The 15,939-nt window shown below is 39.6% G+C and overlaps 1 pseudogene; it reads right to left on the bottom strand.

The window, feature by feature from the left end:
- Positions 1-784: 784 nt before the first annotated feature.
- LOC137268351 (crt homolog 1-like) lies at positions 785-12,328 on the bottom strand (annotated as a pseudogene).
- Between the last annotated feature and the right edge of the window lie 3,611 nt (positions 12,329-15,939).

The following is a 15,939-nucleotide window of genomic DNA, read 5'->3' as shown; positions in this document are numbered from 1 at the left end:
TTCATTACCACGGATGACGAGCAAGGTATATCCAGTTCAGAAGACAATCGGTATCGTGTCGAGACCGTGTATTTTCAGTTTGGTGCTTTATTAATAAACTTGTTATTTGAAATATATCTATTTGTGTGATCCTCCTGCATTTCGCCAGTTTCCATATACATTATCTGTTAGGTCCCTGTGATGTATTTTCACTAAACCTCGCCTGCGGTCCAAGCTCTGGGTGCAGCTGTACAAAATGATCCTTGCGCTGACCTTAACTCCCATATTTTAATACTGACCTAAGGTAGCCTTAGCTCTAAAGTTGTTTTGTCACATTTTGTGACTGGTGGCAGCATCCGTATTTTTTATATTTTTTTTTATAATTTATATATATAATATTATATATATTATATCTGACACATATCAAGTCCATATGCTTTATTTCACACAGTGGGATACAAGGTCGTCGGCATATAATAGCACGGTATTGAGAGGGTCACTCAAAAGTATGGCGCATTGAGTGAGTTTAGTTTTACGCCGCCTCTAACTACATCATAGCAATAGTGAGTGTGTGAGTGAGTGAGTGAGTGAGTGTAGTGTTACGCCGCCGTAAACTATATCACAGCAAAAGCACCAAGGACACCAGAAATGTGCATCACACATTGTACCTATGTGGGCGATCGAACCCGGACGACCCTTGACGACCGAACGCTTTACCCACAAGGCTACTATTGCACGCCTAAAATAAGGGGTAGGGTATAACGTTCAGTAAACCTCTGACCAAACACACATGTTATATTGATCGATTCCAAACTATGAGTTGATGTTTTCATTGCCGGTTACAATCAGCTGTCGTTCCCTTATACACACACTTTTCATTTCTTCATTGCTGAAGTAGTTATAAACAAGCATAGCTGGCATTACAATAATTAGTCCGCCTATCAAAAAACACGTGGTTATGTTGAACTCCGGGGACCAGTACAGTAAATCTAAATCCTCGTTGTAATGATACAGCGTCCAGAGAATAGATGCAATGGGGGTTCTCATGGCTTGAACCAAAGATGCAAGGATTGCTCCCTCAGCATGCTTGATCAGCAGAAAATGAAACAGGTATCCAACGATGAAAGATGATATCATCAGAAATACTTTCATTGACAGGTGTTGGCAGGATGTGGCCGTGGAGACACTACAGCGCATGCCCAAAGAAACGCGGCGTAACAGTTCCTGGAAAGAGTCGGCCTGTAAAAGAAACCAATGTGTTGGGTAAATCAACGGAAGCGAAAGAACCCTGTCCATATACAGATATATGCGTGTATTTAGTTGTACGCCACTTTTATCAATATTCCATCAATATGATGATAAGGGACAACAGAAATAGGCTTTACACATTGTATCCGGTTCTCGAGAGATCGATTTCATTTTTAAGGGTATCCCACCCACCCCATATACAGGAGAAATATTCTGATGGAAACGCATATGGAAAGCCCATGAAAAGTACAAGTGTCAGTACATTCTTTTCCAGGTGTCTACTAAGCACAAAAAGAAAAAAGCAACATTGAATGTGATTTCACCATTTTGATTTTTAAGGTGAGGTGATTAAGCGAGTGTTGAAGACATTTATTCATCACGCCAAAGAACCTATTTTGATTACGACTAGGGAACTATATATGATATTTAATTTACTAGTATTGTCCTGAAACAATACTCCATCACATTTCGTTCGCATAAGGACTGGGTATTGGACAGAAGGTCCGAACGAACCCAAAACATTCGCACGAACGCACCACTTGAACACGGTGGACAGCGATTCGTGAAAAACGTGCATGACGCGCAGACGCCTACATCGGTGTGCACGGACACTGAGCAGAGAGACTTGAGATATGTTTTCGATAAGGCAGCCACGCTGTCGGTGACTGTCTCGTATATAGTGCCAAATCAGGGCACAGTTGTTAGAAGTCAAATAAGAACTTCAATTTATACCACATGGTGGTTCAGTGGTCACATAAGGACCGTTCAGACCGTTGTCTATATCGTGTCGTATCGTGTCAAATCAGGACATGTTGGGGGATATAGTGACGTTGAAGTATTTCGTTGATTCAAAGGTATGCAAGTAAAACTACATGAGCTTTGAAAATTGTTGAGTTATTTTTAAGTCTTCCACTGCTGCTCAACAGGCATCATGGGGGTTCTTCACTGTAAACAAAGTGAGTGAGTGAGTTTAGTTTTACGCCGCACAGCAATATTCCAGCTATATGGCGGTGGTCTGTAAATAATCGAGTCTGGACCAGACAATCCAGTGATCAACAACATGAGCATCGATCTGCGCAATGGGGAACCGATGACATGTGTCAAACAGGTCAGTGAGCCTGACCACCCGATCCCGTTGGTCGCCTCTTACGACAAGCTGAGTCGCCTTTTATGGCAAGCATGGGTTGCTGAAGGCCTATTCTACCCCGGGTAGACCTTCACGGGTTGTAAACAAAGAATTAATAAGGAGTGAACAAAATGTTGTTTCAATGAAATACCGGTGTGAAAGACAGTCTTTTTCAACAGAAACAAAATGCCATTTCTGCAATCACGTTTAAACCAGAATTTAGTGCTCGAGGTAATTTTAACGAGATCTTAGTATTTTCGCGGTAATTTTAATGACATTGTTATGAAGTTTTAGGCATTTTTACCTTCTTAGATGGGGTGACAATGCAAAGAAAATTGTCGCTATGTCGTATGTCGCCCTGTAGATCAACAGACACGTATTTTTTTCAAAATGTGACAATGTGAAATATGGTCGAAATGTCGCGAGGCCGCATTGTAGTTAATTTTCCATCTTTTTGCTTGCTTTTGAAATAGGGTCAACGCGACAATGCGATAATGTAACGATGTCCCATCACGGTTTCCATAGATCCTAGTGCTTGTGGTTTTAATTAAAGATATCTTGGTTTTCTTGGTAAATGGATAATGCAAAGTGCTTACCATTCCAAATCCAGGAATTAGGTCAACCCAGAACATAAGTGCGACAAACACCAAGGCCGATAGCTGAGAGTACACAAGAAAATTCACAGTATGGGCCTAAAACATAACATGTTCAATATTACAGGAGGTGCAAACATACGCTTCATGGTGGAATTTAAAACATGGGACAAACATCACCACAATATACTTGACCACTTAGGATGATCCAGTCGACAATGTCCTGACATGAAACAGACGAAATGTGAACATTTTATAATCAGTATAAATCACCTCCAGTTATAACCTGAAACATTCTGATCATCTTTAGACACCACAGATACATTAATAGCAACGTCCTGTTCCGATTTATGAGCAAGATTTTAGAAATTGTGCCCCGTCAATTCCACTTTTGCGACCTTGAATTATCTATGGAAATGAATGAATTTCCGTTGCAGCAATTTCTGTTTCTGTTACATTAGACCAAGTCAGTGATTTAGATGTGCCTTCTTTTTCGCGCTAAAACAGCATTCTTCTTTATAACATTGATTAAAACGTGAAATTAATTCCTTATAAAGTTGATTTGGGATACTGGACACCTCGACTTGCAGTTGCAAAAGTCACTAAGACTCGATCAGAAATCGTAAGATATGTGTGAAAAAAACAAAACAACCCAAAAATTCGTTACTATTGAAGATAAGAAATCCTAAAGAAGATTTCTGAAGACAAACTTGAGAAAAATATATTTTGTGAGAACGTTCAGGTCTGCAAAATTTAACAGCGAAACACATCCCAACAGTTTGCACCCGCGTAACGCTACCCGGTGTCATGATAGATAAGGGTGGTCAGTAAGTGAGTGAGTAAGGTTTTAGGCCGCTCTTAGCAATATTCCAGCAAATTCATAGCGGGGGACACCAGAAATACTGCTTGACAAGTATTAGATGAGCCACGACCTGACAAAAGACCCCAATTTGCATATATGGGAACGCCTTCCAGAACGTTCCATTTGAACAAGAGGGAAACAGGTTGTCGTCCAAATATTGAAAAGTTCAATTTCCTCGTGTGAATCGTGTCGTGATGGTGTTTTGCTGTACTAAACCGCTCTGGGAAACCCGTGTTAAACAGTAGCGGTATTGATTTCATGCCGCGGTCCGCTTGTATTGCACGTGCTTAATCGCCAATCTACCTGTAGCAACCAAGTGTATTCGTCCAGATTACTTGCCCCACCTGCTTGTCAAAAACGCTTTCACTGCGCTGGCTCATCTAACATTTGTCAAACCGAAGGATTCACACTTTGTACCCAGTCGAACTCGGGCGTGGGCGTGACGAGGGAATGCTTTAACTACTAGGCTACCCCACCTTTTGAACCTTTGTGATAATTATGTTTGTCAATCGTATTCATTCTGTTTATCCGTTTCCGTTTGTTTGTTGTTTTACGCTGCACTCAGCAATATATCAGATACATGGCGGTAGTCCGTAAATAATCTAGTCTGGACCAGAAAATCCACTGAGCATGAGCATTGATCTTCGCAACTGTGATACGATGACATGTGGGGTCAACCAAAACGGCTATCCTGTCCACCCGACCTCGTTAGTCACCACTTACGACAAGTTTATAAATGCGGATACCAAAACAATAATCACTGAGAGGACGAACAATGGCTTTTGACACACGTCGAAATTTCGAACGCGGCTCAATGCAAGGGCATTGCTGGGCATGAACGACCATAGACAGAACTCATTGTCCCTCAATGTCCTTCAGTTGAACTCTCATTGTCATGCACACACCCAATGTAAAACTGGAATAAAATTTGAAAGAAGTATAGCTAACATGTGGGCGTTTCAGTTCCTTCTCTGTGATGACTCTGTTAAGCAAAATGAAAGGGGCCAAAGAATACGTCCAACAGGGGAGACCACTGTGTCACTTTCTTTGCTACTTCCGGTTCCACTGCTTCCCTTTAAGCCCCAGATGCGAGGCTCCATTGAAATAAAGAGTCCGATCATTGCAATTATTATGCAAACAGCTCTTCTCAAGCTCACACCTGAAAAGCAGTTATTTAACGAACCATTTTCCACGCCTTTGTGCATGTTTTGCGATAGAACATAGCGTTATATAGTGTGATTAATCATATTTCGTTTATATTTATGATTATATGTTTTTGTGTCAACTCTTGCAAACGAGAGTTACACCGCTTGTCTCATTAAACTGGCTGCAACAGAAACAGGCAGACAGACAGACAGACATTTTTTATTCAGTATAGAGGCCTCAGGCCCAAAATACAAACATAATTCAATTTCAGTCACTGAACATGTTAATAGTCGATCCTCTTCTCAACATGATAGAGGGAATGTCCAACATTATATAGAGTGTTTTTGTTGGAATCTTTTACAATGTTACCAACAGACGTAAGGTTGCGTGGTTTCTTTAGAGTATTGCCAAGGTATTTCTTTCTAATATCTGCGCATCCCAGCAAAATAAGATATTCATCCTCAGTGGCATTTTCATTATACTTTTTGCAGTAGCTACACAACCTTAGATGTCTATCAATATTAGTGTATCTTCCTGTTATCTATGGCAGTTTTAAAGTTTGAACATCTAAATCTGGAAATAGCAGTTCTTACATGAAGAGGTAAATAACAACATAAGTACTTTTCAACATCCAACAAAGATTTGTACGATTTGTAGAGATAACATTTAGGTGTAGACTCCAGAGAGGAGTATCATGCCTGCTGTAAAATTATCACATAACCGCTGTTTGAAAATAGACATGAAAGCCTTTGAATCTCCAACCTTAATAACCTTTGGTGTGTACACACGCTGTAGTGGATACCTAACACATTCTCCTAAAACCATATTTGATGAAGTAGATTTGTTGACTTTAAGAAAATATTTGCAGAAAGCAAGATGAACAGATTCGATAGTTTTACAATAAGATCTTACTCCAGGCATGTTTCGGAGTAAACGTTAAACCCAAGTAACGATAGGATGAAACTACTTCAAAAGGATCTCCCTTGTAGTACCATTTCGCATAAGACCTAGGTGGACCTCCCTGTCTACATACAACCTTAGTTTTCTTCAAATTTACACACATACCTGTATTATTGCAAACCAGTTCTAGAGCATTTATCTTCAACTATAACTGGTTACAACTATCTGCCAGAGCAGAAACATCATCTGCAAATATTAAGGCATCCAAGTCATCTACACCGTGTGTGAAATAAACACCCATCTGCCACCTTCATCATCCAATAACGTATATAAATGATTAATGAATGATTAAACATTTGAGGACTTAATATACAACCCCGGCGGGTACCGATATTACAAGCAAATGATTGAGACAGACCAGTGCTTGTTCTCACACAGGGTGACAGACTGCCGTACATGGATGATACGATGTTGAAATATTTACCTAACACGCCAACATGTTTCAAAGCATTTAAGAGAATATGGTGTTCAAATGCTTTACAGAAGTCAATATATAAACAGTAAAATATCCCATTTTTGCATGAATATTTTGTTGCAATAGCATTAAGGGTAAATATGTGGTCTACAGTAGAATAGCCAGGTCTAAAACCTGCTTGAAAGTCATCTGGCACATTATTTTCATCACACCATGTCTGCAGCCTCGTGTTCGGTCTTGAAGTGAATACTTTACACAGTAAGTCAATGAGTGAAATGCCCCTGTGGTTGTTTGTATCTGATTTGTTACCTGATTTAAATAATGGACATATAATGCTTTTACCCCATGCACTTGGAAAATGACCAGTATTGAGTATGCGATTATATAATCTTATAAGAAATAGGTATAATATAGTCTTTACAAGCTTTAAGGAATTCGTCTTCAATACCATCTAGTCAGGGTGAGTTATTGTTTGCTAACAGTTTAATGTGAGACATAACTTCCTCTTGTGTTATAGACTGGTTGAGTGTACCTGTAGAGGATTGGGTGTCAGTAGACTGTTGACTGTGTTGGAGCTGACTAATGTTGTCTGCAGTGAGTAGTGTTTGGAAGTGATCATACCATTGTTTTGATGAAGTAGATTTGTTGACTTTAAGAAAATATTTCCAGAAAGCAAGATGAACAGATTTGATAGTTTTACAATAAGATCTTACTCCAGGCAAGTTTCAGAGTAAACGTTAAACCCAAGTAACGATAGGATGAAACTACTTCGATAGGATCTCCCTTGTAGTACCATTTCGCATAAATTGCTTACAAGTTATTTGCTGGGAAATGCAGCTGGACATTCTATTAAGTTTAATAAGTTTCCAAAACTGTCTAGGGCCTGATTTAGCTGCAATTAATTTATCTTTTTGTGTTTGTAAATATTTCCTTTTCTCCTCTTAAATAGTTGCTTGAAAGTGTGACGGTGTTGTAGGTAAACGTTAATGTCGCACGGTCCCTGCGTGCATGTAGTGCTGCATGTGTTTCATACTCAATTCTTTCTAATTCATCATCTCACCATAGTGGTCGTGTACAATATTTCTGTGAGCTAATACCTTTATAAACTTGCTTTGTTTGATTTGTTGCATTATGTATGACATTTACTCAGGAAGATAGTACATGGTCTGTGTTAGTGGTTATAAGATTACATAGTGTATTTAGAGATGTATCGAGATTCCTTGATAATGTACGTAGAAAATTATAGTCTGAATCTCTGTGTCATAAGTACTTGTACCAAGTTACGGGTGTCATTCTGGGTGTCATTCTGTGGTGAAGACTGCTCCTTATCAGGTTCAGACAAAAACCCAGTATCAAGATCCAAAGTACAGTAAACAGGCAAATGGCATGATTTATCGTCAGATCCAACTCCAAATAATTAAATGGGGGAGAAGGACTGTTGATGCTAGCATGTAGTGGGCAAGACTGGTGCCATTATGGGTTACACAAGTAAATTCACTGCTTGTGTCATTAAACAGTCGACCATTTAAAGCGTTGATGCTATATATATGTGCTGCATAACTCTACTAGCCAAATGCCATAGTTATTATGATCATGAATATCTTTAGTTGATCTTGGGGTATCGAAAGTATCACATGGGTAATCATCAGCGTCATATACATGAGATAAATTGTCATCAGGAACGTAGTCCTTCATATGAGCATTCAAGTCGCCAACTAGAAAGATCTCTTTGTCAGGATGATCACACACAATAGTAAACAGATCATCACACAACAGAAACAACGCATGAGAGGACGGATGAGTCGAAAAACGCCAATATAGCCGAACGTGTGAATTAGTACTAATGAATAAAGCGATGTATACATGTGTAGCTGATGTTTGCTCCATAGTAAGTCTGTACATCTACCATGGCATGTTGGACCCAGAAGAACCATAAATAGTTGTGGCCCTGGATCAGAATTTGTTGTCCCTAAACTTTCGCTACAATATAAGTTATTCCCATCAAAAGTGTATTTGGTTTGCAATGCATTCGGATAACTTGTTCAAGGTAAAAAGACGATGCTTAAACAGCTGCTGCTCGGGGTAAAGAAAAAACAACAAAACAACTGAAGCCTACTGAATGATATCTGAAAAACAATACTCTTATTTATAGGGTATACAAAAGGTTTGGATCCAACTGACCTACAGAAAACGAAAGCTGTGGATCCGATTGTTTTTCAGTGGACTTCGGGTCTTAGGACTGCATGTCCTTCAGCCATGTCAGGATAAGCTGTTCGAGGAAAAAGAGAATTGTAAGTGGGATGTTTTGTGTTTGGGATTACACTTTCTCGATAAAGGATAATTACTCATTCTCAATAAAGTAGAAATTCTATTACGTTTTGGGATCAAACCCACTTTCTCAGAGGTTCTTGAAAGTCAAACTGAAGTTGGACGAACATGAATACATGTTTCTTCTCTAAATGCCACTTAAATACGTTACATCTCAATTACTAGTACTGGGGCAGAACGAATACATGTTTCTTCTCTAAATGCCACTTAAATACGTTACATCTCAATTACTAGTACTGGGGCAGTATTGAATACATGTTTCTTCTCTAAATGCCACTTAAATACGTTACATCTCAATTACTAGTACTGGGGCAGTAACGAATACATGTTTCTTCTCTAAATGCCACTTAAATACGTTACATCTCAATTACTAGTACTGGGGCAGTAACGATGCATCGATAGTATGTGTTACGATTGATAGTTTAGTAATTGATTTCCATTAATAAATACGCAGCGCAAAATACGGGATAGACCACATTCGTTTACTTTGATTTAGAGTTGCTTCTTCAACAAACTTCATCCGTTTTTCAATTTTCTTGCCAGTAATTAAAAAAGAAACACCCGACAGTTAATGAGCAGAGGCGGTATCACGTGACATGACGTCAAATGTGACTGTTACCGGTGAGTTCCTCGTTGGTCATATATAACAATTTGACAGTGACCATGGATTGAGAAACTACAATAGATCTTCCCGATGTCATTTTTACCTGGACGCTAGGCAGTACCAGTACGAGCTAATTTTACATCGTGCAGGAGAAACTTCCAGTGAAGATGTAGAATTCAGCAAAGAGGAGGCACCCATTTGATTCAGTTCAATTCAATTTATTAATTCGGTATTTTGGTCATGTGACCCAAAGTACAATTAATTGTGACGGCATAACCGTGACACTTGACAGGAAGAACATATGTACATCTTAGCGAAAAGGAAAACACACATTTCATGAAAATTGAGTCAGAAGTTATGATTTGGGTATTTTTTATACCGAGAACAGATAGACTTTTGAAATTGATACAATGTAATTATTTTGTTTGTTTTGTTTTTTTTTGTTTTTTGAGATCCGCATACTTTTTACATAATAAATTAGTAATACATGTGGTACTAGAACTCCTAGATTACAACATACATAGATAGTGCATACATGAATGTTTTCATAAGTACAATGTAATTTCCTCAATAGATTAACATTAAACGAATGCAGTGCAGTACGTAATTTACAGGTTGCAGTAAGGCATATTTCAGGCTGTAATAATAATTTGAAAGTCGGGTGGTTATTTCAGAATGTGGATGTACAAAGAGAGTTATGCCGTGTGTGTGTGTGTGTGTGTGTGTGTGTGTGTGTGTGTGTGTGTGTGTGTGTGTGTGTGTGTGTGTGTCACGTATTATTTGTGCAAATGTACTGTTTAACATTTGTATTTTTCCTGCATCTTGCCCTGTCCAAACGTATAAAAAAATGTGAAAAGTGACGGACATCTAAACCCCATAGAAATTCACCGTTCATCGAGGTTTTTGTAAGGAAATATGCTGACTATTACGAAACGATCTGTACATACAGCAAATTACTTTTCTAGCTTTGAGGTAGATAGTCTGACATACTCTTGGCCACTTCAGTGATGACGAAAGGAGAATAAAAGATAGCTGGAACAAGTTACAATTTTAACATCTGGACCACTTGATGTCAGTATCGGAAAAATAGGGAATACAGGCTGGAAGTTCATCAGATAGTCTTTATTTCGCAAGGGGTCTATGATGCAGATATTATAGCACTGATATTTGTTGAGAATAGAGTTTGAAATGATGGTTAACAATTATAATAAAATTAATGTATTTATACACGGAATAACCGCTTTTACAAGATGAATCCATTAAAAGTGTTTATCTAGTGGACATCTTTGAAGAACATTTGTCTTATCGCAAGGTCGTCATATAAACATCTGTCGAATAATCAGTTTTATCGGTTCAGTTATATTGTTAAGGTGCCAAATTGTGTTACATAAATTTTGTTCGTGACGTTCTAATTGCTGTCTAGGAGCAATTTGTTCATCATTTTATTCTTACGTTCATCGGAATTCGTTTTGCTGTACCAAATCGTCTTGTAGAACACACGACTCATGAGGTATTTGTTTATAATAATATTCGAAGCAATAAGCGCGTTATATGTTTGATAGGTAAAGTTGATTGATTCTCACTCTGGAGAAGAAGAAATTCGCACCCTGGTGGAGAGTAAATCCTTTGTAGGCCTATGAGACACAATAGCACAAGGATAAAAACCATGGTTATTTTGAAATGGCACACCTGTAGTCAACACACAAACCGTAACAACCATCATACAGTGGCACAAACAACCCACATGCAAACGCAGTTACGGATTTGAACATAATACCTTATTGCATAACCACTCTTGAGCTCGGTGAAAAACAAGGTCGTCCGCCGCAGACTTAATGAGGCATCTCCTATTCTCTCGATATGACGAGGAAGTAACGTTATGAAGTGTAAGAAGAGGAATTCTGTCGGAAAGGGCAGGAAAAAGTTATGCAAGTTGGTAAAAACTCAGCGATATTCCTCACACTGCAAAATGTTGATCATTCGCAGACTTGAGCCACTTCCTAGTTACCGGTCAGTGATGTAAACAACCGCAAAGCATCGCGCATCGGCAATCTCGGCCGAAAACGTGTTTACCGCGAGAACAGGAAACCCACGAGAATAGGAGATGCACCTACATATTGTATCGCCATATTTGGATTATGTAATCTATCACATTATCTTATCTAAGTGCATGCATGCATCTTGTGTGAGGAGTCAATGTATATATGTGCACAGAATGAGATTTTGACCTTGACTCACAGTCTCAGCTCATCATATGCTAAATTATTTGTAGTTTTAAGCATGTTGGCCCTTTCAAGCAGCTAGAATTTATCTTCATGCTTGTTGTAGTCGCTTCGATTAGCGGTATCGGGTAGTCAGACTCGCCGACTTGGTCGACACGTCATTGTATCAAAATTGAATAGATCGCTGCTCATGTTGTTGATCACTAGATTGTCTGGCACAGACTCGATTATTTAAAGACCGCCGCCATGTAGCTGTAATATTGATGAGTGCGGCGTAAAACTAAACTCACTCACCCTTCTCCAGTTCTCAACATACCTTTTCTGAGTATTATGTATCTACAAATAACTGTAAATGGTATCAGAGAAGATCCGATGATTGCCTGCAAATACGGAGGGGTTCTCTCGGGGAGGCTGGCAAAGAGGACGAACGCTCCAGCCAAAGCACTTGTGAAGCCAAAAATCGCCAAAGATTTCAAACTGACAGTTGGTCTCAACGGCAACTCTCTGTCGAAAAACTTCCATCCCAGGTACACTGCCGAGAGAATCAGAAGCTTCCAAAAGGCATCAACGAATTGTCCTACAAATACGTCACTTCCAATTTTATAAAACGAGGACGACCATATCGGCAACACCAGCGACAACATCAGGTGTCCGAGCAAGGCAAATAGAGAAAGAATAATGCTCTTGGCGTTTATGGACAAGCCTCCAATACATGATCGTAGACGAGAGAAACATCCTGAAGTTTTGTGTTCCCGTGAATCTCCAAGGAGGCGTGACTCTTCCTCGTTGGAGTCACTTGCTCCTGTGTCACAGTTTTGAATGGTTGCATGACCCGTGCCTACCATTCTTGTCACGCACGTCACACTCGGAAAATCTGTATTAGGTCCTTAAGTGTAAATACAGCATTTATCCTGCTGAATAGGACTACCTATCACAGTAAACTTAGAGTCATGTATCCTGTGTGGACATCTCGCCATGGAGGCCTGACAGATGATCTGATTCAGGGAAGAGCGAGGAGCATGCCCAAAGCACAGCTCGACCCAACTTGAAATAAACTGAACTGATTGATTGACCTTCCTCGTTGAGTGAGTATGGCTTTCAGCTTCTTTTAGCAATATTTCAGCAATATCACGGAGGGGACACTTGGAGTGGGCTTCTCACATTGTACCCATGTGGGGAATCGAACCCGGGTCTTTGGCGAAACGAGCTAACGCGTTTCCACCGCCTTGTTGAAGCTTCTGTGGGGTTGAGACGCATAACGTACTGGTCCATGTGTATTAACAAGAGGCTGTGTACGACTGCGCAAGTGTTTATGCATGTATAGTTACTTAAGTAAGTTTGTGAATGGGTCTGCCTGCGTGAGTTTAAACATACTGTTTTATGCGGCAGTCAGAAGCATAACTATTAAATGTATGTATAATGTTTGTTTATTACCGAATAATGTTCATGCAGGTACATCACAATTTCACAGAAGGGAGAAGTAACTAATTATAGATTTAATTTTGCCAACAATACCTGACTCAGTATTTCACAGTTTCAGCAACGTAAGTGTCATATGATAATAGAATAGTAATAGTAATAGAATAAATATCTATCTCCGGGTTAAGGTCTAGAAATATTCCCGACCACCTATGCAATGGAATGCAGCGACTAGTCCGTTCCGGTGACTGGATTAATGGTATTTTTTGGTGAGTTTAGTTTTACGCCGCTAAGTAATATTCCAGCAGTCACGGCAGGGGATACCAGAAACATGCTCCATACCACGTACCCATGCGGGGAATCGACCCAGGTCTTCGGTGTGACGAGCGAAATCTGCAGCCACTAAGGTACCCTACTACTGCGTACGTTTTTAACTCTGACGTTTATCCAAATGGTACTCAAGCTCCATTAGAAATGTGAGCGTTCTGGAGTAACAAACAAAGCCTGTAAGGTAATTAATCGCTGCACAACAATTGCAAAGTGAAACGGAAATATTCCAAAGTGTTCATGCAGACCTCTGATAGGTTGATGAGTCGTGATATCTTCTATAGTCCCCGAAATCTTGGGGTTTGTTCAGATATTGCTGAATTCCCTACGGTGACTGGAGCTTGTAATATATCAGGCACACTATCAAAATAAAGATGTTGTCTGACTGACCTCCCCTGTTTTGTAGGGTTATGTCACAAACTGTTTTTCGTTTCAGAGACTAAATTTAAGTCTAGTCACAGTCAATATCGCATTCCACGTGACTTGATATGCAGCATGTGTGTATAATGTGATATTTGATAACATGACTGTTATCATACGTCCAAGGCGGCACTGTTGAGCTGTCATATCATGCCTTGTGTGAGTGTAACATCGGGTCAGGATAGCTTTATAGATTTTCCATTGAAGTTGAGACAGAGTGAAGTTGACTGTATTTTTTATCATGAAAAAAATACATCCAGTATGTTACTCAACCTCAAAATATCAAAAATCACATGATTTGTAAGTTGGTGATTCAAAATGTCAAATATTTAAATATAGTCAGTTCATTGCCTGCCGATTTAGAAATAATATGAAAAGAAATAATAAACACTCAGTGATAACACTAGGCTTTAGCTGATGTGGCAATTGTATTAACCACTTATATTCAAACATAATACTTTTTACACACACGCGCTCGGTATTTCACGGAAGCGAGTTTAGTATTCTGTTTATTACTCGCCAGCACAAATTGACAAAAACTGCGGCGAAACTGCCTACAGTGTGAGGACTCTCAGCTTTCCGCGAGTCAAGTCTTTTAAATTGCGACAGCGACATTAGCATTGTGACGTCACAACTTTGAACTTAGAACTTGACGTCATACGTCAAGCGGTATTACACTAGTTTCTAAGACGCTTCGGTGAAAGATCAAAGGCGCCGACAATACTTTATCAGACGAAAATGTGTACTTTTTGCATTACGTCACAATGTAACTGACGTCACGATGGATGTCAGTTGCCATCGCCTCGTACAGCCTCCCACAGTAAACTGCTTCGTCGCATCCCGTTTCTTGGTTTGCAGTTGCATCACACAGCTAACATCACCGTTGGAAACATTATGTGTATGTTTTCCGAACGATAAAATGCCCCAAAGTTCGACTCAAAACTTTACAGGGACACGGTCATGTTTGCAATGTTTACATTCCCACAATGCAATCGTGGAATGTCGCATGACTATAGTCAGCTTCAGCTGAATGTACTGATCTAAACTTTCGTTGCTAGTAGAAATGAGACGGTCATTTTGCCTTGTATGGTTTAAGGGAATCACAGATGTAATTAGAATGATCTAGAGAAGATATTTAACCCAAACATAAACTTTCACCAAACTGTTCATCATTTGTTTTTCTAGTAACGTTTGTCCTAACGTAGGGGGCTGACACGTCAAAAGAAGAGCGCGTCAATTAGCCCTGTGCGAGGATTCTTAATTTAGGTCACAGACACCGTCGTTTGTTTTCTGCCATAGATTGATCGAAATTATGCTTAGAAATGATTAAATACGGCACCTTATTAGAAAAGAAATACAGTTCGCTCTACCACCATGTATTATAAGGGTAACGCTATTTTTCAGGGCATTATCATTTGCAGAAGCCCGAGGTCTTTCATTAACGAAGGAGGGCAGTTGAAAAGACCGAGGGCTTCTGCAAATGATAATGCCCTGAAAAATAGCGTTACCGTTATTATAGCTAAAACGAACAGACTGTTTAATAAAATAAGAATAAAAACAGCGGCATCGGTTTAAAAGCATTTACTGCCAACAACAAAACGACGGAGGTCACTGACACACTTTTTACAAATATAGATATTTCATAGAACAACACAGATGAAGTCACTTTAGAGAGTGACGACATTCGACCTTGACCTTTGCCCATACTACCAGCCACCATTGTTTTCAGTGATCAACAACGTTAGACTACAAGTCGATATTTTCATTGCAGTATGTTGTCATTTATGGTACACTTGTTATGGTTGGCACAGGCAGGAAAGTGCGTAATGGCACAGGTACATGTGACGAATGTGAGCCAGATATATGGTCAGTGATGAACCCAAGTTCAAACGAGCCGTAGGTGATTGAACTTCAACAGCTGAGCTAGTTATGACGTCACCTAACAACGGGCTTGATAATGGCCCGCAAAAAGTTTGACGACGGGCCATTATCAAGCCCGTTGTTAGGTGACGTCATAACTAGCTCAGCTGTTGAAGTTCAATCACCTACGGCTCGTTTGAACAAGAGTTCATTTTTGGCCATATATCTGGCTCACATTCGTCACATGTACCTGTATTATGCACTTTCCTGCCTGTGCCAACCATAACAATTGTACCATAAATGACAACATACAGCAATGAAAATATCGTTGTTCATCACTGAAAACAATGGCGGCTGGTAGTATGGGCAAAGGTCAAGGTCGAATGTCGTCACCCTCAATAGTGACATCATCTGTGTTGATCTATGACGT

This window comes from Haliotis asinina, chromosome 16 (genome assembly GCF_037392515.1).
Source record: "Haliotis asinina isolate JCU_RB_2024 chromosome 16, JCU_Hal_asi_v2, whole genome shotgun sequence".
Lineage (NCBI taxonomy): Eukaryota > Metazoa > Mollusca > Gastropoda > Lepetellida > Haliotidae > Haliotis > Haliotis asinina.
This window is presented reverse-complemented; position numbering and strand designations above follow the sequence as displayed.